The following is a 23,514-nucleotide window of genomic DNA, read 5'->3' on the forward strand; positions in this document are numbered from 1 at the left end:
TTTTCACAATAATTTATGAATTTTGTTTTGTCTACTTGAAAGAAATTATTAAGTCATGAATTTGTTAAGAGACTATACCAGAAAGTGCAATATTCTGTTGTTCACTACTGCTTAGCTAAAATAAAATTATTCTGACTCCATTTTACAAAAACCAAGATAGATAACACTTTTATTTTACTCAAAAATTTAAACTTTAATATCACCATAGCAACCGACGATACAAGTTCTAACTTAAATAGACTCAAATAACAAATAAATAGAATCTAACTTACATATATTAAAATAACAAGTAAGTGAAATCTAGTACTTTTAACAAAAGTATCAAAAAGTATACCTTCGATACGTCGCCAAGCTTAATTCATTCCTTAGACCAAGTGCAGCGTTCATATAAACATTTACTTTTACCTAAGACTGGCTTCCTTCAATCTTCTGATCTTCTTAATCCCCTCAGAACCGTGATCCTATATACATGATCACGTGGTTTTTCTTTATCGGCCCAAGGAATCATATATGAAACGAGTCCTACATGACTCAAGGGGCCCAGAATCATACGTGATCTCAATTCGGTACTCTCGTATTATATCTCGTAGTACGTATAAGCACTCTTTAGTACATATAAACTTGAAGTGTGTGCCTGTGATAGCACTTTCTCCTTTCGCCGGTCCTGGAAGGGTTAATCCTACTTTAATAGTTTTGTTTTAAAATAAAAATTTTTATTTAAATTGTAATTAATATATTTGAAAGAAATTTCCATTGTTTTGAATAATATATTCATAAGTTTCAACATTTTACCAGTGCATAAACTTATGAATATATCATTAGAGTTATTTTCTTATAATAACAATTTATCACTCAGAAATAAAACTCTCACGTTTGACGATTCTGTGATTTTAGAGCTGCATTGCGTTAATTTTGAGAAACTTTTTGTCATGAAATAACGTGCTTTGTGACAAAACGCGCACTCAAATGTGTGACGAAAATGCTTCCTCAACCAGGAACTGCAATGAAGTCTAGACAATCGAAAATGACGTTGAAAGCCGGCTGGCTTTCATGGTGGTCAAAGAGTTGGCAAGTATTGATCCACCTATATGGTGCCCATATAAAGTAACTATTGCAAAAGTTTGATAGATTGCGTGCATCAAGTATTTTTTTTTAATATGACGAGATATTATTTTTAGATGAGACGAAATTCGTTTTCTCGAAGAATTGACGACAGATGTGTCATCAATTACGCGAAATTTTTGCTCGAAGGAAACGGTTTCATCCAAAAGGAAGAAAGTTTCGCTAAATTTAAACATCTATTTTTTACATCTATTTTTTCTACCACTCAGAAACAAACGTGGAATCCGTTGCACCTAATCCCCAATCCTTCAACCCAACAGACCCACTAATGCCCGTCTGTCTAGGCTTGCTCAAAAGGAATAGTTAGTTACACATATTAAATAAAATATAGTTAAATTAAATTTAAATTAAGTTATGTTTCAAATTAATTAAAATTACAATTTACTAAAAACACGTCAGCTAATAATTTGACGTAAAGGTAATTATTCTTAGAATTAAGGCTCGAAAGTAACGTTAATATTGAAGTGAAAATTATTAGATTAAGGTGAAATACCATAGTCTTCCAGGTCCCTCAATCAGAAAGAAAAAAAAACTCTACTTAAGCGTGGAAACTGGAAAAAAGGAAATCTAGTTGCGTTTATCGCTTCCATGTCGTACTTGTGAAATAATCCTGCACGTTATGCATTGTTTCACCCAACTCATACTGAGAGACTTGGCGACTTTGTCAAGAAAAATGATCGCCAGAATGCAATATGCTGGCTTTAAAATATAAAAGAATATGAAAAACCTAAGTGATTCTGAGAGATGAATTCATGCGTCGACAACACTTTAGAAAACTGGCCATGTGTGCACTTTATGATCAGCCCCTCTCCGATGAGCTGCCAGTTGTTATACTCATTTATCTAGTTTTTCTAATCTATTTATTACGGAATTCGCATAATTCAACAATAATATTTCAAGCTAAATTTAATACTTAATTTGAATAGTGTGTGAAATGTAATAAATGAAACATAAAACTGTGAAATATGTTCAAAAAGGTAGTTTTTATATTTATGCTTCCACTGCTCTAGCATTATTTAATTTAAAAAAACGTTTAACTGAGATCTTGAAAACATTAAATAAAATATTGCTGTATAGTTTATTATCTTTTTAGTGATACACTTGTAAATGTGAACTACATTTGCATTTCAGTGCTTGTAAACTGAAAATGAAAAATATAACGATGACACTATTTCAAACATGGAATTAAAAATTCAGTTTAGCATCTTACCTTTACGACTCTTTTATTGTATTATTTTCTTTGAATAAAGCTCATTTTTCAAAACATTTGTCACATAGATAAATAAATAAAAATAATAATATTGATCTAAAGACAAAGAACGTAACATTTATTGAGTTTGAAAAGTTATAAACATCGCAAATAGGTTCTTAAAACATCGCATTTCGCTATTTAATAATTGAGTAAACATTCAACATACACGCTTTCAAATGAAATTTAAAAATCCTTGCTAAATGAAACATTTTTTACTGACAATTTTTGAGAAAAAATTGAAAAAGCATAAAATTTTTTAGTAAAATAAATTTTGCAAATATTGTACTTTACCTTGAAATCAAATTGTTCACTCTTGAAACATAAGCTTACAAAACTTATCAAGAGTGTTTACTTAAATTTATCTCTTCTAAATTAGCTGATGACAGATATATGATGTATGTTTCTAATTTAAAGATGTTTTAACACACAACGTATTCAGAAACGACCTCACTTAATGTATAGTATTAGAATCATTTTCAAACAAGAGTTAAAAAATCATCCGTATCAGGTTCCACGAAATAATGCTTAAGGGAAGAAAAATCTAAAATGCTGCAGAATTTTAAAGAACTACAACTGAAGAAGACGAAAACTTAAAACATCTAAACCAGTTTAATTACTAGAAGTAACAGAGAGAAGAAAAAATGCGATTTTAAGAAAACCACTTCCAAATTCGCTATAGTTTCCTCATTCCTGTTTTCCGTCCCACCTTTCTCCATAGTGATTTGAAAGATATCAATAGCGAACTTTTTGTGACCATGACTTAAATATTTTTATATGACAAATATTATATGTCCTTTATATTTAAAATTTTGACAAGATTTTTAAAAATAGATTACCCAAAAGGTAGATCTCATGAAATACACTTTACGCTTTCTTTAATTTTACTTTTTATAACTTTTCTTTCTTCTGAAGAACTTAATTTATAAATTCCTCTGTTTATTTATTAAAAAGGCAAATTACAAATTAGTAGTTTAAACTATTTCCCTAACTAAATGTTTTTATTAATATTCATTTATTTACAGTTTACTAAAATATACTCTACGTTCATGAAATTTGCATTAAACTTTACGCATCTATAAGAACTTATTTCTAAGCTCATCATACCGAGAAAATAATTTTTAAAAAAGTGCTGTAATTAAGTTCATTTTAATTTTAGAAAAGTTTCAGAAATAAAATTTGTCTCATTTTTTTCATCCACACATCGGTATTAAGAAGTAGGTTAAAGTAATTAAATAACGAGGGTTGAATATATTAGAATGGAACTTTTATTAAAAACGACGAAAAAAATTTCTTTAAAGATGTAAACAGTCTTAAATAAAAATCTTCAAATAAAACAATTCATTTATTTTTTTAAACATTTATATAAATTTCAAAACGTTGGTAAATTTTTTTATGATCTTTAAAAAAAAAACAAAGTACCCTTATTAAATCGTCCAAAGTATAAAAACTTGAAACTTACAGTCTTTAAATATTTTTAGAAAAATTAAAGGCTGTAAGTTCTTTAAATATTTTTAACTACATGCTTGACAAGTATTTTTTTCTGCTAATAAAAGTTTTACTGAAGGTGTTTCGCATATCTTCAAGGTAGAAAAAAGATTTTTCTTCGTTTTTTTTTCTGGAAAAAATAATTATAAGTTTTGATGCACTTATTACTATTACAACTGAATTTCCGGTTTTCGTACAGAGTGAAAAAAAGTAAATAATCAGTAAATCAGTACTAAATAACAATGCACGAAACTAAACACGCACAAGACAATAAATTATGCTAAAACAATTCAAATTTAATTTATTTTTATTTGTTGCCCTAGCTTTACACTATTATATTTAGCGAAACAGATTTTTATTAGTCCATTTTATTAAAATATGAGCTAATTGTAATCACAATAATTTGGAATGATGCTTTTGATCAAGGTCAACTCACGGTATTTAATATTTACCAAAATCAAGCAAATTTTTCCGGTTTTTATCACCATAAAAAATGTCTATACACAGTATCTATTTTAACACTGTTAAGTATTGATGATATTTTAATAGGTACCAACTGTTAAACTATAATACATTGTAGCTATATTAGTATATTTTCTACCTATTAAAACTACACCAATTAACATAATACCAGTAATGCCTATTACCAAATTTAATTAGGCATCATTGATGTTAGTGATAGCAAAGGAATTTTTTGCTGTTCTCCTTAACGAATAAGTATATTTTCTCCATTAATTTGATTTTTTAATAAATTTCTTAGTTTTTAATTCATTTATTGCATATTACCGCAATTAATTGAGTATTATTGGCGTACATCAAAAAAGGATCATTTTTGCGTTTCTCTTATATGAATTATCCATTCATTTTTCTTTTCAATATGTAACTTATTTTATATTTCAAGTGTTATTTTTCAGTGCTTAGAGCATTCTAATTCTTTTTTTAATTGTATATGGTCTGCTTTCTGTTACAGTTTGAAATTCACTGTGAGCATTATAGTTTGATATTGGATCTCTCTAAACAAAATTTACGTGATTGCAACTCTGCAGTAAAATAATTAGAAACTAATTTTTTTCCTTTCCATAACTGCATTTTAATTATTTTTTTTTTCTCTTTAACAAATTTTAACTTTTTAACAACTTATATTGCAAATTCTTATAGTTCTGAAAACTATGTATTGATTAATTTATTGTATATTTAAATTATATCAGTAAGCTTCAGAGCATTGCATGTTGATGTTGTGAGTTAAGTTATAATGTTTTCTTTCCTTTTTAAATTAATATTTTTCCTTTTTATTGTATTTATTAAACTTGCATTAATTACACTAAGATTTAATCATTTAGGCTTTAAATAATTAACGTTTAATGTATCTAGGCCATGCGTGTAACCTTTCACTCGAGCTATTAGATTAATTCAATAATATATTTGTTTAATAAAAATACAAAGAATGCTTTTTTCAGAGAAAGTGCTATTTGTAGGGAATTGTATATTAATATTCAAAGATTTAATAATTGGATCAAAAGTTACTTTTTTGCAATGTATATTTGGATTTCTAATTGTGTTATATGGGTTAATGAATGTATGGGGAGAGAAGTTATCGACAAAGTCAGCTTTCATCTATGAAAAGGTACCCCTACATAGAATCGAGTAAACATGTTTTTTATACTAGTGAATTGGAATTATATTTTTGTAGTGGTAGATGCACTACAGTATCCCCCACCAGAATTATATCCGTCCCAGAATTCGAAGTACGAATACCACTGGTGGGTTTACTGCTGTTTTGTGAGAAGCCAGAAGAACTGTATTAAGATCACCGTACTTTTAGGGTGCTGGTCGTGAGAGCTGTAATAAGTTCAGGGTCGTGGTCGCTCCTGTGTTGCCTTTAGCAGTCTAGTGTAGATATTGTGTGTGATCGAGACTGAGAAGCAACAGCTTGGGGAGGACAATGTCGCAGTCACAAGTAGCAAGTCAAATGTTCACTGTGGACCATCCATCGAAGTAGGCGTGTTCAAATCGTAGTGGGCGTTTCTGCCAAGGTACACGCATTCCCATCACGTCCGAAGGTCACCAATGTGGGGAGAAAAGTTATCGACAATGTCAACCTTCATCTAAGAAGAGGTACCCCTAGATAGAATCGAGGTAACATATCTTATATACTAGTGAATTGGAATTATATTTTTGTAGTGGTAGAAACACTACAAATGTGACACGTGTATCATCTGCTATTCAAGTCCACGAATGTCCTTAATTCCCAGACACATTAAGTCAGGTTGGAAATTCAGTCAGAGTTTTCACATAAATACACCATTTCATAAGAACCCTGGTAAATATTCGAAACAGAAAAAGAGTAATGTGTATAAATTTCCTATTTTCGGTATCTTTCCTTATATTAATCCTACACATTTTATTACATTTATATTAATCGTACAATTTATTACATTTATATTATCGGTATCTTTTCTTATATTAATCCTACATTTTATTACATTATATGTATTCGCAAATTATGTGCACAAAATACTAAATATGTTGTACATTTTTGATGAAACTAATAAGACTTATTTTTGTTTTGGAAATAAACTACACTTTTATTACAGCTGCAATGGAGCGGAATCAAAAATTCTACGAAAAACTGCTTAACTTTAAAATAAATTCGACGCTTCTTCCATTTTAAAATGCTTATTTTATCTGAAATATAATTTAGAAATTGCTATTTATTTTGTTTAGCAAAAGGAAAGAAATGAAACTAAGATTCAAATTTGAAATGAAATGGCGATTAAATCCCTTTTTTATGCAAACCGTCAAAATAAACTTTATTGGTTTTCAAAAACCTTTCAAATCGTATGTTTTAAAAGCACCAAATTACTTTCAGAAGAACTAGAGAGCTATATAAATAAACTACTATATTGTCAGGCAGACATTAAAAATGAGACTGAATTATGCAAATTTCTCGAGTACTTTTATGACAATCAATATAAGTTTAATCGATCTCATTTGCTGTGACTGTTCACATGTAAACTACAAATCACAATCTTCCAGTCCATTAAGATTTTAAAAATAAGCAAGGCCTAAATATAAATTTTAAAAATAAACAAGACTTGAGTTTTTCAAGTAAACCAGAAAAAGTATGAACCTCCACGGAGAAAAAATTGTTAGTTAAATTAATGTACTCTATCGTAAAGACATTTTTGTTAAAATAAAATAATTCTGGCTAATAAAATTGAAATTTACGGTATGTAAACCATTCTTTTTGAAATTGTTCTGTTCATATAGCAACGATTTAGCAGATATTCAGTTTTTCAAAATTATAGTTGCATTCAATGAAACTCCATTCCTATCATGTTCAAAACTTAATTTGAACTGTAAAAATAGTTGTCTGTATCAACTAGAATCTATTGATTTACTGATGAGAATCTACTAGAAGTCATGAATCAGGAGTTTCATGTAAAATTATTGAAAATTAAAACTATAAAGTTTTTTGCAAAAATACAGAAAAATATTCACGGATATCTCAGTAACTTAAAGAAAATTAAACAATGTAAATTACTTCCCAGCTCTTAAGCATTCTATGTTTTCCGAATTTAATACCCCGGGATTGCAAAGTAATGCGGACCAATAACACAACAAATTTAAAAAAATTCCAATAGGAACGGATAAACTGCACGAGAATTCGAATCCGGGTAGAAGCCGTAATAGGTGAAGCTTCTACTTACAATATCGACTGGTTGGTTATTTGCATTCAAAGTATTTAATTAACAATATATTGAAAGATCTTAAAGAAATTTCTTTTAATGAAATGCGCGAAACTTGCTTATTTGGTATTGAACTAGATCTTTCTTAATTAGATAGAGATTTTTGTTTTCCACGTTGTATTTTTACAAAACTTCTTTACATCGCAAATTGACTTGCAATTATCACTATAATTTATAGTCTAACTGAAGTTTTACTCTAACTGTTTGAAAACTCATCGATTTCTGGACTTGTCCTGTTTCTCCAAATTTCTCGATGTACAAAGACGCTAATTTTTTCAAAAAGAACTGAAGATTAGGAGGCTATATTAGAAAATATATAGTTCTTTTCCCTGACATATATTGACGGAAAATGATAAGCCTATATAAATAAAAAATCATCTAAATTAGTTAACATAAATGTCAATCTTATAATTATAACGAACACTTAACGAGCAACTCATAATCTGCGAAAAAGTTTGCTAATTAAGAACAGATGCTAGAAAAATCATAATTAGAATCCGGTCCAATTGATTTCTACTGTGTTTGGGTATTTTTAATCTCTTATTTTTATTTCTCTATTTTATTTATTATTTTTTATTGAATACTAATTAACTTTTTGTATCAGTTGTTGTTTTGTTTACAAAAAAATTTACTATTTCCGGCGTTATGAAATAATATTTTATGGTTTTTGATGTTTTAATGAATTTAATTTCCATATTCGAATTTAGTGAAAGTAATTTAAATTAAAAACAAAATTTTCTTTTATATATTCTTCTAGCTTAACCTTTAAAGTGTAATTAATCAAGTTATAGGAATTCGAAATATCTAGATTATCGCGAAACTTATTTGTTAAGTTAGATCTTAAAGTTAGATCTTATTTGTATAAGTAGAATTAATTGGAATATTTTTAACGGAATCTAATTTATTTAAATTTCCAAATTCATGGAAATGCTTTTATTAAATTACAGGGGTCGTATTTCCAAAAATCCTATGTTTTCTTACAAAAAATATTCCAAGAAAATACAAGTTTTAAAGATGTAAAATGTGTTTAAATAACTTGCTAAGCGAAATATTTTCTCCGACTTTGACTGATGGAAAGATCTTTAATGTTAAGGAATAGACTTTAATATTTAAAGAAATTTATACTATTTTTAAGTATATTAAACACAACTTATAAGGTTTTAGATAATTAATAATATAGTTTGAATTTAATTGAAGGTAATTTTTAGCCGGTAGCTATTTTATTAAATAATTAAGGGAATTTTTTTTTTTAATTTGTGAAGGCACTAAACATTTTTCACTTTAAAAATCTATTAACCAAGCACTTTTGAGACGGCATTACTTTTCTACAAGACAGTAAGTAAATCATATTTTCTACAATAACGCTACTCTATGTTCATTGTTAGTTCAGCGTACAGTAAAACATTTTACAAAAAAAATCTCAAATTTTAAATTATATCATTTAAAAATTATATACATCAGAGAAGAAAAAATATGCTTACTTCTTTATTTAAAGCAATATTTTAATTAATTATTAATAATAGATTTTTTATAATTTAACTATTTCGATAATCATATAAATTTTCTGATATTTGCTTTTATAAAACTTCAGCGAAAATTGTATTGAAGACTTTTCTTAAAACAATTGTAGAAAGATAGAATAATGGATACATAAGTTACAGAGTTTAATTTGCAGAGAACTTGCAATGAATGACGCAAGTTTTCTACAAATAGTACGTACATAATAGTTTTTCTCAATTTACTTTTTTTTAATAATTCTCACTCGTCTGAATTAAATAGTAGAGTTAATTGAGTTACGTTTGCAACTAAGAATTTCTTGGCAGTTAATTTGAACTTTAATTCATAATCTGCAGCTACTTTTGAACTATTGAAATATTTTTTTAAATTTTAACTACTTTTTTTTTCATTTTTACTATTTGTTTTTTAAGAGCAATTCCATTATATTGTTCTTTTATTGAATGAATTACTTCTAACTCTTTCTCTTTATTGATTGAATGATTTCTTTAGTAATTCGACTCTTTTTTTATATAACTTTACTTATTCTTCCTTTATTGAACTGATTCTTTAAATATTCCTTTTTTTGTTTAGCTATTTTTATACCATTCCTTTATTCATTGAACTATTTATTAATTTATTGATCTATTTCTTTATATTACTTCTTTAAACTTTGAACTATTTCCTTACATTATTTTTTCATTAATTGAATTGTTTTCTATGCAATTCCTTTATTTTTTCAATCTAGTTTTTTTGTACTATTCTTTTGTTCAATTAACATTTTCTTTATACTATTTAATTATTTACTTATAGAACTATTTTCATACTATTAATTTATTCATTATGTTTTGATGCTATTTTTCTTAATTCATTAAATTATTTTATACATTCTTCCTTTATTTATTGAATTTGTTTTTATACCTTTCAATCCTCTATTCCTTGAATTGTTTTTTTAAGCTATTTTTTAACCATTGAAATATTTTATTATATTATTGTTTAAGTATTTGAACTATTTATCAATTGATTTAATTATTTTCAAAAGTTTTTTAATTTCTTATAATGCGTATAATAAATTTTGTATGAGATAAATGACATTTTCTGTAAATTTTGAATGAATTCTTACGCAATATTCGTCATTTTCCTTCAATTTCTCAGCTGTAACCATAAACAAAAGTAGCCCATATTTTCTGACATAGTAACTTGGCTATTTTTATCAAAGCATACCAACTCCATAGCAACCAATTTAGTTAAAATTCCTCTGAGATTATTGTGACAGGAATTCGATTTCATTTTTAGTAACAAACATAAGATATAATTGGGATGAAAAATACCAATATTTATCTGTGTATGTTGTAGTTTTATGAAAGCTACACATTAACTGAATGGTTCCATAAAAATTTGAAAGAAAAATCTAGCTTTATTGCAATCGAGAATATTTCCTGAGTTTTACGTTATTTATATCACTCAACAATGCAGGACAATAATAAATCGCGTATAATTATTTCTTAATAAATACCTAAGCGTATGGTTATGCCACAATTCGGAAGATTATCATACTTTATTGTAGGTGTAAGTATATCCCGATTCATATGTTTTTCTTCACTCTTAACTATGCGCAATAATAAATCGCGCATCACTAATATATAAGGTTTAATAAATCAAACTTTATGGTTTCATAACAATTTAGGATAAATCAAAGGATTATTATAATTGTAAATATTTTCTGAGTTACAGGTTGTTCTTGACTCTTAACGACGCAAGATAATAATCCATATATCATGCATTAATAATGTTAATGTATCTGATATGTATATGTATGTGAACGTATTATGTATAATATGTTTAACATATGTTTAACAATCGGATATACTACAACCATTTTGGTCCCTCAGTGGACTGATCGTTAAGACACGGTTCCCAGCAGATGGCCGAAGTCAAGCATCACTGGCTGCGGTCAGTGTGCGGGTGGGTGACCACTTGGATCAGCCTGCGTAGGGACCGAGGGTGTGCGGTATGGGTCCGCGTTAAACTGTTCTACCGTAAAGTACTCGACTTCGCGTGCAGGTCGTTGGGCTACCGCAGCGGGGGTGCCATCCCCTCCGCAGAGGATCAAAATTGTGATGGCATGTCTTCGGATCATCCTGAGGGATGTTTCCCAGACCTTCGCCAATAGCCCATTGTGCAGCTCTAGTGCGACGTAAATGAACAACAACAACAACCATTTTGCCAGAAATAACTGAAGATGAATCAATACACTATATAAAAACAAATTAAGTGATCTCTGTGTCAAGTGTTATTTTAGTTTTTTCGTCAATTTTTTTTTTCAATTTTACACCTATGACGTATCAGCTAAAAAGAATTTAACCACAAATAATTAATTTTGGTAAATATCAAGAGCCTACCACAGCATTTAATCATCAACCGATGTAAATCACGCTCTAGAAATCTGAAAACAATCAATAACCAAACAGAACTCTGAATTATTTTCCAAAAAAATATATATAGCCAGCCTATGTAACATGATGTTGGACTATTTTAAACCAGCCAGCCATTGTTATGGGAATGCTATTAAAACTTATGAAATTAAGTAATTCAAAACCAGCCAACCAATGTATATCGCTTTTGAAACATTTTAAGTAGGGCTATAATTGCTTGCGCTGCTGGCCAAATATTGTTGTTATTCACATAAAAAAGAACAATAGTCACTAAAAAGTCTTAAACACGCTCAGTTCCCCCCTCCCTATTTATATCCATAGAATGATCATATTTATTAGTTTACATCCACGGATGTATATAAAAATTTCTCATTCAAGATTTACCGGAAAATATAACTATAGTTATAAACACGTTAATCAACTAAAAAGGACATTTAACTTTAACGAAACCAAACAATATAGATCAGGTGAGCCGTGGTGGCTCAGAAGATAGAGCATTCACCTTCCATTGAGGTATACCTATTCTGAATCCCAGCGATGGTTGTTCGATACGAATTCTGCATCTGGCTTGCGCAGACACAGTGCTGACGTAAAATATCCTCAGTGGTAGATGGATCATGAGTTAAGAGTCCTCTTGCCGTCAGACTAACCGTGGGAGGTTTTCGTGGTTTTCCTCGCCACGTAAAGCAAACGAGGGTTAGCTCCATCGAAAAGACCTACACAAAAGCAAATTTCGCCCTATACTTGATAAGAAAGTGCCCTTGTCTTCTGGATTGAATTCAAAATTACGAGTCCATGGAGTTGGACATTAGTAGCCGAAAACTCAAAATTTGGGTCGACTGTTCAACGACGGTTATAAAATATAGCTAAGCTGAGCCGTGGTAGCTCAGGGGATAGAACTTTTGCCATCCAATGAGGTGAACCGGGTTTGAATCCCAGCGATGACAGGTCAATACGAATTCCGCACCCGACCACAGTTCTGAGGTAAAATATTCTCTGCGGTAAACGGATCATGGGTTAGAGTCCCTTTCCTGCAAGGCTTACAGTGGAAGGTTTTCGTGGTTTTCCTCTAGATGTAACGCAAGTGCGAGTAAGTTCAATCAAAAAGTCTTCCACGAAGGTAAATTTCTCCTAATACTCCATCCAGGAGTTCTCTTGTCTTCTGGATTGGGTTCAAAATTATAAGTCTACGGAGTTGAACATTAGTTGTCGTAATCCCAAAATTGGCTGTTCAAAGCTGGTTATAAAATAAAATATAAATTACAGCTAAGCTAGTTCGTTCTTGAGTAGAAAGATGTTGCTATACATCAAATGGAGACAAACGCTAACGGTTCATACTTTCTTGATTAGTATGGTATTTGGAAGTACTGCATGAACTTGCTGCAACCTTTTAATGAGCTAAGCATCATGCAAACATGTAAACTGCTCATTTAAGCTCTATTTCATAATACTATGATTCAACTTTAGCCAAAATATGTATGGCCTAAAGTTGAAGCTAATATACAGCATATTATGCTTTAATGTCATAGTTTAACGTTGAATTGGTGCATCTGTTAATGTAATAAGCTATAAATTGTTCTCTGAAAATATAAACATAGCAATATATATAATCCCTCTTTATGCGTATTTTATATGCATAAACTTTAACTCACTCGTTATTGTAAAGTAGTTTTCTTTTATTAAGCTACTAATCATCTTGTAAACGTTAAAAATCCATTTAATATCACATTTCTTAAAATGTATCAACCCTTAGCTTAGTAAACATTGAATTAAAAAACTAAAATATATAATATTTTCCCTTTACAAAATTTTTTAATGTTCAGAGACAGAATCTTAAGTAAAATTGATTTTATATATAAACTGCACTGTCTTTTTTTATCAAACACAAACTGCGCAAAATCAATAAATTCTTCACAAAATGATAGAAATTATGCCGATACGTCAGCTGGGACATCATGAGGGTAAAAAAACGGTTTTCAGTATAGCGGAGAAAATTTTGCGAAGCAAATTTTGCGCAGATGTTTAAAAAGTATAAAGGTGCCAATATTGGAATCCCGTAAAATGTTAGGAAACTGTTTTAAAATTTTGTACCAAAGCTTTGGGGAGAAGATAATATTTACTATGCTTTTAAGCTTAGTTATAAAAAATACCTCATTAGCGGAGACATAGCGAAATTATAAAAATATTGCTTTAAATATTTTAAATCAGAAAATATTGCTAAAAATGCATTAATTGTTTTAGTCAATGTATTTAAAACCAATATTTACTATTATTATTTTGGTTTATGCTTTATATTATTGAGTTAATCTAAAGCGGAATTTAATTAATTATTAAATGTTATAAATGCTCGTATGATACTAATTGTACTAGTAATTCAATGTTGTGGCCAACTAATAGACTATGTGTAAGTACAAAACATGGAAAACCTAAATATCTTTTGATCTAGTAATGGGATTTTCATACACTCGGATGATATCTTAATGGCTTATGGATTTAAAGTTATATTTGTGATCACGAGATTTTACGTTTAGTAATCAGACGCATAAATATACTTTCAGTGAATAAAAATACCTTTTTATGGATTTGGATTCTTGACTCTTAAAAATGCCTTCAAAATTTGAATTTTACTTTCAAATTATGAAAATATAATTGGTGTAATATTTTGTATTTTAAATATATTTAAAAAAAAATTTCGACAGTGAGTGAATTAAAAAATAATAGTACTAAATAATAATAATAATAATAAATAATAATAGTAATAAATAATAATAGTAATAAATAATAATAGTAATAATTAATAATAGTAAAAAATTATAAAATTTTAATTTTACAACAAATAAATTAAACAAGTAACAACGAGAGTAAAATAATTAAAAATAGTACTAAATGACAAAAAAACTAATTTCTTGCGTGAATAAAAAGGTTTTATAATTGAACGAAATGTTTTAATTCTCTTCATTAGTTCAGGAGATATGGTAAAATAAGCAAAAGGTAAATTAAAACAATCATTAGTCCACACTTTAAATAAATTTCTTGCCTAAATTAGAGAGATCATATTTCCCAAATTGAGACAATCCATCCACCGATAGTTTGAGAAAAAAGAATTCAAATGTGTCCAAAAAAATTGTAGGTTGATTTAAAGAAAGGACGTTTTAGTGTTTGATTTTGTAACTTTAAATGTCGTCAGCACTAATTAAATGACATATTAACGATTATGTCTTCGAGCCATTAAGATTGAGTGCTAGTACGAGAATATGAAATCTGCTAAGCACAGAGAAAGAAATTCAGGTAAAATTACCGTAACGTATGGTATAAAAAAACATTATGCCAAAAATAAATCTAAATATGCTGAATTTAAACCAAACGTATGGTCACGATTTCTGTAGATATGATAATAGTTTGCCAAAAATTCTGATTTTCAAAACTATATTTCATATTACACCCATTAAGTAAAAAATATAAAACTGAAAAGTAAATGTAACCGAATAATGATTTTATAACCATGCCCTAAGGTATCATGATAAAATAATCAAATTTTTATCACTTATTATAAAACCATATTTTATTGTTAATTTTACCGAAATCATTTCAAAAGCGGGTCGGTGAAACTTATCGTGTTTTTTGTTGTTCCTATAAAGGCACAAAACGGTAATTTTTATCGTATTCTAGCAGTTTTGACAATTAGCTTTTTAGCTCAGTCCGTACCAATCCTTTCTTTTTGCTGTGCTTCAATATCCCACTCCGTTAAAAATTAAAGACTAATCATCTTATGGATTCAATCATAATCCAGAGTATATTTTCCAATCCTGAATTAAAAAAGGGAATTCTGATGATCTAAATAACAAATATGAAACTCCCTAGACAGGAAACATAAAAAGGGGTCAGTCATTTTCCTATTTGTGTGTCAACTGAAAATAAGGTTCGACCAGAAATCCAGTTATTCTTAACTTGTCTTGGCTATTAAAGAAATATTTGAATTAAAATAATAACCTAAGTAAATAAGTCAAATTAGAACATAAATTAAGTTACGATGCAACTGAGTTCTTAGAGCTAATCACATGGTTCTGTCGAATCATGTGGTTGTGCATGGTTTGTTAATGTTACATCTTTCAAGCTTGGTTTCATTATCACGCTGAATCAATTTTCAGATCAGAATCACATTTAATTGAATAGCTGCAGGTGACGTACACGCGAGTGTGTCGAACCTGCTTGGTTGACCACGTGACGTCACTTAAAATAACTAATAACAGATATTGTAACAGATCATTTACTCAAGAGTTATTATAGTGCCACCCTTTTTTAATGTTCCACCTACACGAAATTCTCTAGAGTTGCTGCTTTTATCTTGTTACCTATTAATACTGGTAGACAGCAATGTAACCTTAATTTCAACATGACTAATGTGAACAAAGTTAATACATAAGACTTGAATTTAGCCTTGTAATTCTCTTTAAATACAGATCGTATAAATTCAGCTTCTAATGACAAAAAATTGACTTAAAAGATTATAAAATGAGTAAGAACATAAAAAGCCACTTCCTTATTCGTATCCTTGCTTCCTAGATCTTCCTGTGACAGACATCCCACGAAGAGAGTACGGCAATGGATTCCATGAAAAAATGACCACAGCGTAGGGAATAGTGTGGATCAGAAGCCAAGTCAAAACCATATAAAGATGTGCGGTCAACCAGTCATGCTCTACAGAGAGTCACAACTGACCCACGGTCTCATAACGTGGGTAGTCGAAAAGCTATTTGGTTTGAAGTCTTTCCATTCCTTGTTCATAGTTCTTTCCCATAACTGCGTGAATAAATAATAAAATTTACTTCAAATTATTCGTTTTAAAATGACAGTTTTTTTACCTTGTTATATAGGGTTTACGTTTTGGTCTATTGTTGTGCCTTTTCATTCCCTAGAATTCCGCAGCTACTTGGTATGCTACTGCCGAGTGACATATTCGGATGCAATCAGTTATGCACTTGAATTTTTTTTTTAAAAACTTGAATAAAATGTTTAATAATGAAAGCTTTGTAAAAACTTAACAACACGGAGAAATAAAATTGTTGAAAAATTTACCGCACTGTATGGGAGTGACATTTTTGGTAAAAGGAACCATAATTCTGATGATAAAAACCAAATAATACAATATTTAATCCATTCGTTTAATAATGTTTCCATTCATATGGCAACAGATTACCGGAAATTCTGGTTTTCAAAATTTGTTAGCTTTTATTACATACATTTAGCAAAAAATACGAAAATGAAAAGTATATTTAGCAGAATGAATGCTTTTCATGCCATGCTCTAAGGCATCATGATAAAATTACCAAGTTTTGCCACATTTATGAAATTTTACCAATTATTATAAAACCATATTTTGTTGTTAATTTTACCAAAATACCATCCAAGCAATTTGGTAAAAATTACCGGCCTTTTTGGTGTTTCCATAGAGACATAAACACGTTAAATTCTACCATAGTCTGATAGTTTAGACCATATTTTTTTCTTAGTATATATGTTACCGTTATAGTATGAAATCCACTATTTTATAGAATACCTAGTTATTCCGTGAAATAACTGATCGTGTCAGTTAAAGTGTAAAACTCTCTTGTATTTCATGGTTTAACTAGTTATTTCATAGAATAACGATCTGCAGCCCGTTAAAGTGTAAAATAATCTATATGCTACAGCTCAAAGTTTAGGTACTTTTCAGGGATTTAAAAAATGTTCGTGTAAAACCCAGTGTGTCAACAAAAAATGTTTTTGTTTTAGAAATAATGTTTTTTGTAATTCCAAGCGTCATTTTAGTAATCCTTGTTGTAACAAATGATTTTATGGTACGTTTCCATAAATGCCATTTATACGCTGCATAAATTAGATAAATTGCTTCTTTTTTATTTTAATTGTCTATCATTAGTTTATTTAAAGAATACCTAGTTATTTTATTTTAGATAAATTGTTTATTTTACACTTTAACTGTCTCTCATTAGTTAATTTATAGAATACCTAGTTATTTCATAGAATAACTAGTTAAAGTGTAAAATTAATAACATATTACACACTTTAACGGACACGATCAGTTATTTCATGGAATAACTAGGTATTCTATGAAATAACTGCATTATATACTTTAACGGTAACATATATATAAGAAATTTGTTTTCTTCTTAATATAATCACATTTTAGTTTTTGTAATTTCAGCATAAGACAGTGAATAAAATTATGTGTTAATAGAAAAACACGGCAAAAATATGTTATATAAAGATATTTATCCAAACGCTTATCGCCGACATTCCTTTTTTGGCTTACTGTAGTAACAAGGTGAATGATGTGTCCCGAAAAACCAATGACATCTTAGATGTCAAAGAAAGAGAATCAGAGGAGATCAACTGAAAGAGGTAGAGCTAATCTCGACTTAGAGATTGTCTGATTGAATGGTAAGAAAGAATGCTTTTTATCTACAAAAACTGATCAATTGCAGAATACTTTTCTATCAATCGCTAAGCTCAAATTATCGAGGAATATCACTATGTCTTTTTTTATCACAATAAAAAAATAAACAGACTTAAAGAAATGAAAGTGGATATAAAAAGCGGCTTCTTAATATTTAGTAAGAAAGTCGAGAAATTAAAGAAAAAAAGCTTTTTTTCAAAAAACAAAAAAAAGTTCAATTTAACATTCAAAAAAACACTGAGACTAAATAGATATGAGACTGAAAAGATATATTTTAAATATTAATTGGTAATTAAAAATAAGAAAAAATTGTTTAATAATTATTTTTAAATTAATTGAAATAATCAGTTTCTTTTTCTCATTAATTTTGCTTTTTAGTACACAATTTCTACTTTATTTCAACTAAGGTTGATTTTATTTTCTTAAACACTTTTAAAAATGACAACTATAAATAAAAGAAACATGTGATTTTAAATAACTTTAGAAAAACTATTTCGGTGACATAACCACGCTGTCGACGTTGATCATTCAGCTTGTAAAAATGATTTAGCATTGAAGAACGTGCAATAAAGTCCTAAACAGAATTGTCTACAGTTTAATTTAAAACAATGGCTAATGCTAAATCAATACGAAAACGTCATTTTCAAATATTTTTTTCTGAACCGACTAATCAAAATGTTTGAACGATTTTTTAGATCGGAGTCTAAAAACGCTTCTCGTAGTCGATGACCAAATTTCAAGACCGAAGAGATTCAATGCAGCATTCTAAGAGAGGAACAGACGCAAAACTGAGTAGATACAAATGAAAGTTGAATCTATACTAGTCATACAGATGTATGCTACTCTAAAGAGGCGACGTAAACTTTGTCGAATTGTATCATTTCCGTTTTCTGCCCATGTTTCCATGTTCGTTTCGGTTTTCTGTTTATCCCACTAATAAACGTGTATGACACCGACACGCGTATGGATTTTAATAAAACTTTTCATTTAAAATTTTAATTTTTTTTTACTTTTTTACTCAATCTTCAATTTTCCACAAAATATAATTCTCATTATCCTATTAACATATTCTTCAACTTTAAAAATTTATCGAGTTAACAATCTTTACTCAAGTGTTGTTGTCCCATTTATAAAAAACGTCATTTTGAGATCATTTTTTTATGAAACTAAAATGGGCTAAAGAATAATTATTTCCAAATACTTTTTTACCGGATTGGATCCGTACATTCTAAGATGCAATCTTAACAGTTCAAGAAAACACTTTAAGCTGGTCAAATATGTGATGTTATGCGTGCATTAAGTAACGACATTCGATACAAAACTATACTTTCACGGAATATTATGCTTCCTACAACTTTAGATTTCGGATCAACAACATTACAGAAAAAGTAGCCACAACTGTCACCAGTTGTCACTGAGGTCATAGATCAGATGGTTTTGTATCAGCGGTCTTCTTCTTCTCGAGTTTAGCGAATCGCATTTTCAATAAGAAATTTTTAAACATGTACGTTTACACTTTTCTTTTTTTTCATAACCGTCGTTGAACAGCCGACCCAATTTTATGGGTTTACGACTACTTATGTTCAACTTCGTAGTCTTGTAATTTTAAACCCAATCCAGAAGACAAGGGAACTCCTGGATCGAGTATTGGGAGAAATTTACCTTCGTGGAGGACTTTTCGATGGCGCTACCCCGCATTTGCGTTACATGGAGTGGAAGAGTACGAGAAACTCCCACGGTTAGCCATGCGGCAAGGGGACTCTAACCCCTGATCCGTCTACGACTGAGGATATTTCGCTTCAGCACTGTGATCGGTGCAAGCCGGGTGCGTATTTCGTATCGACTGGGATTCGAACCCGGTTAGCCTGATTGGAAGACGAACGCTCTATCCCCTAAGTCATCGCGGCTCACATTTACACTTTCGTGCTTGTCACATTGACAGCTCAAATGCTTGATATTTCTATTCTTTGTTGCCAACCTAAAAAACAAAGGAGGATTTCGCAATAAAGAAAAATATTAATATAGATTAAGTTCTACTTCAACCTAATGTTACTGACAAAATTTACCGCACAATATTACATAATTCAATAATACCAAATTAAGTAGTTAGGCATTTGAAACAGTAAATAAAAATAAACAGTTTATTTTAATAACATTGATATCAAAAGAGCCTTGCAATCAGTGTAACTCATAGACGGGATATTGAACATCTAATATATCTTGTCTAACTAGAAGAGCGGTTCAATTTCTGACATTCTAGACAACGCAAAGGGTTGTAAACTATTTACTTCCTTCAAGCCAATCTAACACTTGCTTATAATTAGACAGGTCGTTGTTTTGATCACCTAATTTCTCAACTGGAACCAAATTATCATAAATCCTTTCCTTTTACAAGCACTACTGCATAATACTCTAAGTGAAGCATTATGTTTACACAAGAAGAAAGATTATTCTCCTTTAGTATAGATTTTTAATCAAATCTTTTTTAAGGGGATATGATTTTACTTGCCATCAATTATTGTTTATTAATAATTATTTAAATATTTTTTATTAATAAGTGCAAAAATGAAATAGATTATTTATGAAGATAATTCCAGAAAAATATACCATATATTCTGCTCTTAAACTTACAATTCATCATCAACAACATAACAACATAAACTTAAAGTTTATTATTAGAGTTATTAGGTTTTCAAGTTTATAATACTATATCTTTTCATTACTTCACTGTTAGGAGAATACATATTTATTTCTCATTTATTATTAAAAATTAATAATTATTTTTATTTGCTTTTTATTCGTATTAAGTGTAAGGGATACGTTTACGAAGAAAACTTGAAACAATGAAAATTTCTCTTAAATGTAATATTAAAACATAAACATTACCCTAACGTAATAGTATACATTTGAAATATGAAAACATAAAATATTATCTGAAACATATAATTTACAACAAACTTATATGCTTATTTTCCTATATCTTTTAATTGTCCTGTTTTTATTAAAGTGCGTTTTTACTTGTCTTTGAAAATTTTATTTTAAAACTACTTTAATTTGTCTTCATTCATAATGAAAGTTCCAAAAAGAAAACTAATATATACACAGTCCAGTCACATTAATGTGACCACCTGTCAAAAACCAGAATAACCACCTTTGGCAGAGTGGACCGCTATGAGACGTGCAGGAAGAGAGTCAGCTAGGTTTCTGAAGGTGTTCACTGGGATGTTGAGCCATGCCGACTCCAGTGCCATAGCCAGCTACGCTAGATTACGCTGTTGAGGATAAGTGGCGCGAGCAACCTGATAGAGGTGGTCCCACAGATTCTCGATTGGGTTTAAATCCGAAGAGTTTGCTGACCAGGGAAGTACGGTAAACTCATCCTTGTGCTCTTCGTACCACGCACATACACTGTGAGCTGTATGATACCTCGCATTATCCTTCTGGTAGATGCCATCATTCTAAGGAAAAATCATTCGCATGCAGGGGTGGACATGGTCCTCAAGGGCAGATGCGCACTTGTGCTGATCCATCGCTCCTTCCACAATGATGAGTGCACTCAGTGAATGCCAGTAAAACATTCCCCAAACCATAATGCTCCCTCCTCTAGCCTGGATCCTTCCGGCAATTGTTGCAGGGTGTTTGCTTTCAGACGTTTCATGCTGTATAAGGCCAGCGTTCATCCGTCCGATGGAGCATAAAAAGTGATTCATCGAATAAAGCCACCTGTCGCCACTCTGTGGACGTCCAGTTGCGGTACTGGCATGCAAATTCCAGCCTTCGTCGCCGATGAACAGCAGTCAGCATAGATGCATTAACCAGGCTTCTGCTACGGAGGCCCAAGCGCAGCAACATTCGCTGAACCGTTGTTGAGGATATACACTTGGTAGCCCCTAGGTTCATCTGGGCGGTCAGTTGCTCAACAGTTGAACGTCTATTCACCCGAACGCGTCTCCGTAGCTTTCCTTCACCTCTGCCATCTATAGCCCGTGGTGCACCGCATGTGGCACGCCGCTGATTTTGGATAGTGCCATTTTACCATACACAGTATACTTTCAACACGGTGGCACGAAAACAGTTCACAAAATTAGCCGTTTCCGAAATGATTCCACACTTGGCCCGAAAGCCAATAATCATGCCCTTTTGGACGTCGGATAAATCGCTACGTTTTTGCATTACGCCAACGCTTGAAATGCTTTCAGATGCCCTAGGACATCCTTTATATACACTCTACTGTAATATGCTGCCACCTGCTTTTTGTGATTGGTTATTTCACGTTAATGTCGAAGGTTAGTGGTGGTCACATTAATGTGACTGGACTGTGTATTTAACTATTTAACTTACAGTTTATTATAAAATTACGAGTATATTTCACTATCTTTTCTAATTATTCCACTGCTATAGGAATATATTTTTACCTAGTATTTCATATTGTAAAATAACGATAATTTTATTTTGGTTTTTATTAATAATAAAATTAAAAATAAAATATAATACTTATAAAGACAATTTCAGAAATCAGAACTAATTTATGCACATAGGACTCTTCGATTTACAATTTATTATAAATTCACTAGTATATTTCATTAGATTTTTAATTTCATTAGATTTAGATTCATTAGATTTTCATTCGATTTACAATTTATTATAAATTTACTAGTATATTTCATTAGATTTTTAATTTATTCCACTGTTATGGGAATGTATTTTTGCCTCACATTAACTATTGTAAGCTCAAATTATCCAGAGTGAGCGATAGCAAGCAACGGCAGGCAATGTTCTGTCGACCCTTATAGAGAAAAAAAAATCTGGTTAAGTTACCGAACTGGATTTCAATGACATTTTTGATTTTAAAAAAAAAACACAATTCTGGCTAATAAAACCGAAATTTACGATACTTGAACCATTCATTTTGATAATTTTTCCTCTGTACACGAAATACTGGTTTTCAAAATTATAATTCTTACTACCACACATTTAGTAAAAAATACAAAACTTTAAAGTAAATTAAATGGAATGAATTTAACCGAATAAATGCTTTTGTATGCCATGCTTTATGGTATGATAAAATTACCAAATGTTACCAGATTTATCAAGTATTTATTGTAAATTTTACCGAAATCATTACCATAACCTATCAGTAAAAATTACCGAGGTCTTTTTATACTCCAACAGAGCCAGAAACATAGTAAACTTTACCATATTCTTTTAGTTTTGACTGTACTTTTTTCTCAGTGTAGTTTCAATAAATTTCTCAATTTCTACACTAACATTATTTACTGTTCATAAATGGAAATAGTATTAAAAAAGGGGAAAGTAACTTTCTGGTTTTAACACATTGTTTAATAAATTTTTTGCATTTAACTTAGATTACGACAAAAACTAGTCACAATTATATGATTTAATAAGGATACGCATCAAAGTGGAACGAGGATATTTATTTATTTATTTAGTAGGAAATGGAAAAAACTATATCGATTAAATATGGTTAAGACTTAAACAAAAAAGAAAACTAATGCTTTAAAT

The sequence above is a fragment of the Parasteatoda tepidariorum genome, chromosome 4 (genome assembly GCF_043381705.1).
Source record: "Parasteatoda tepidariorum isolate YZ-2023 chromosome 4, CAS_Ptep_4.0, whole genome shotgun sequence".
Lineage (NCBI taxonomy): Eukaryota > Metazoa > Arthropoda > Arachnida > Araneae > Theridiidae > Parasteatoda > Parasteatoda tepidariorum.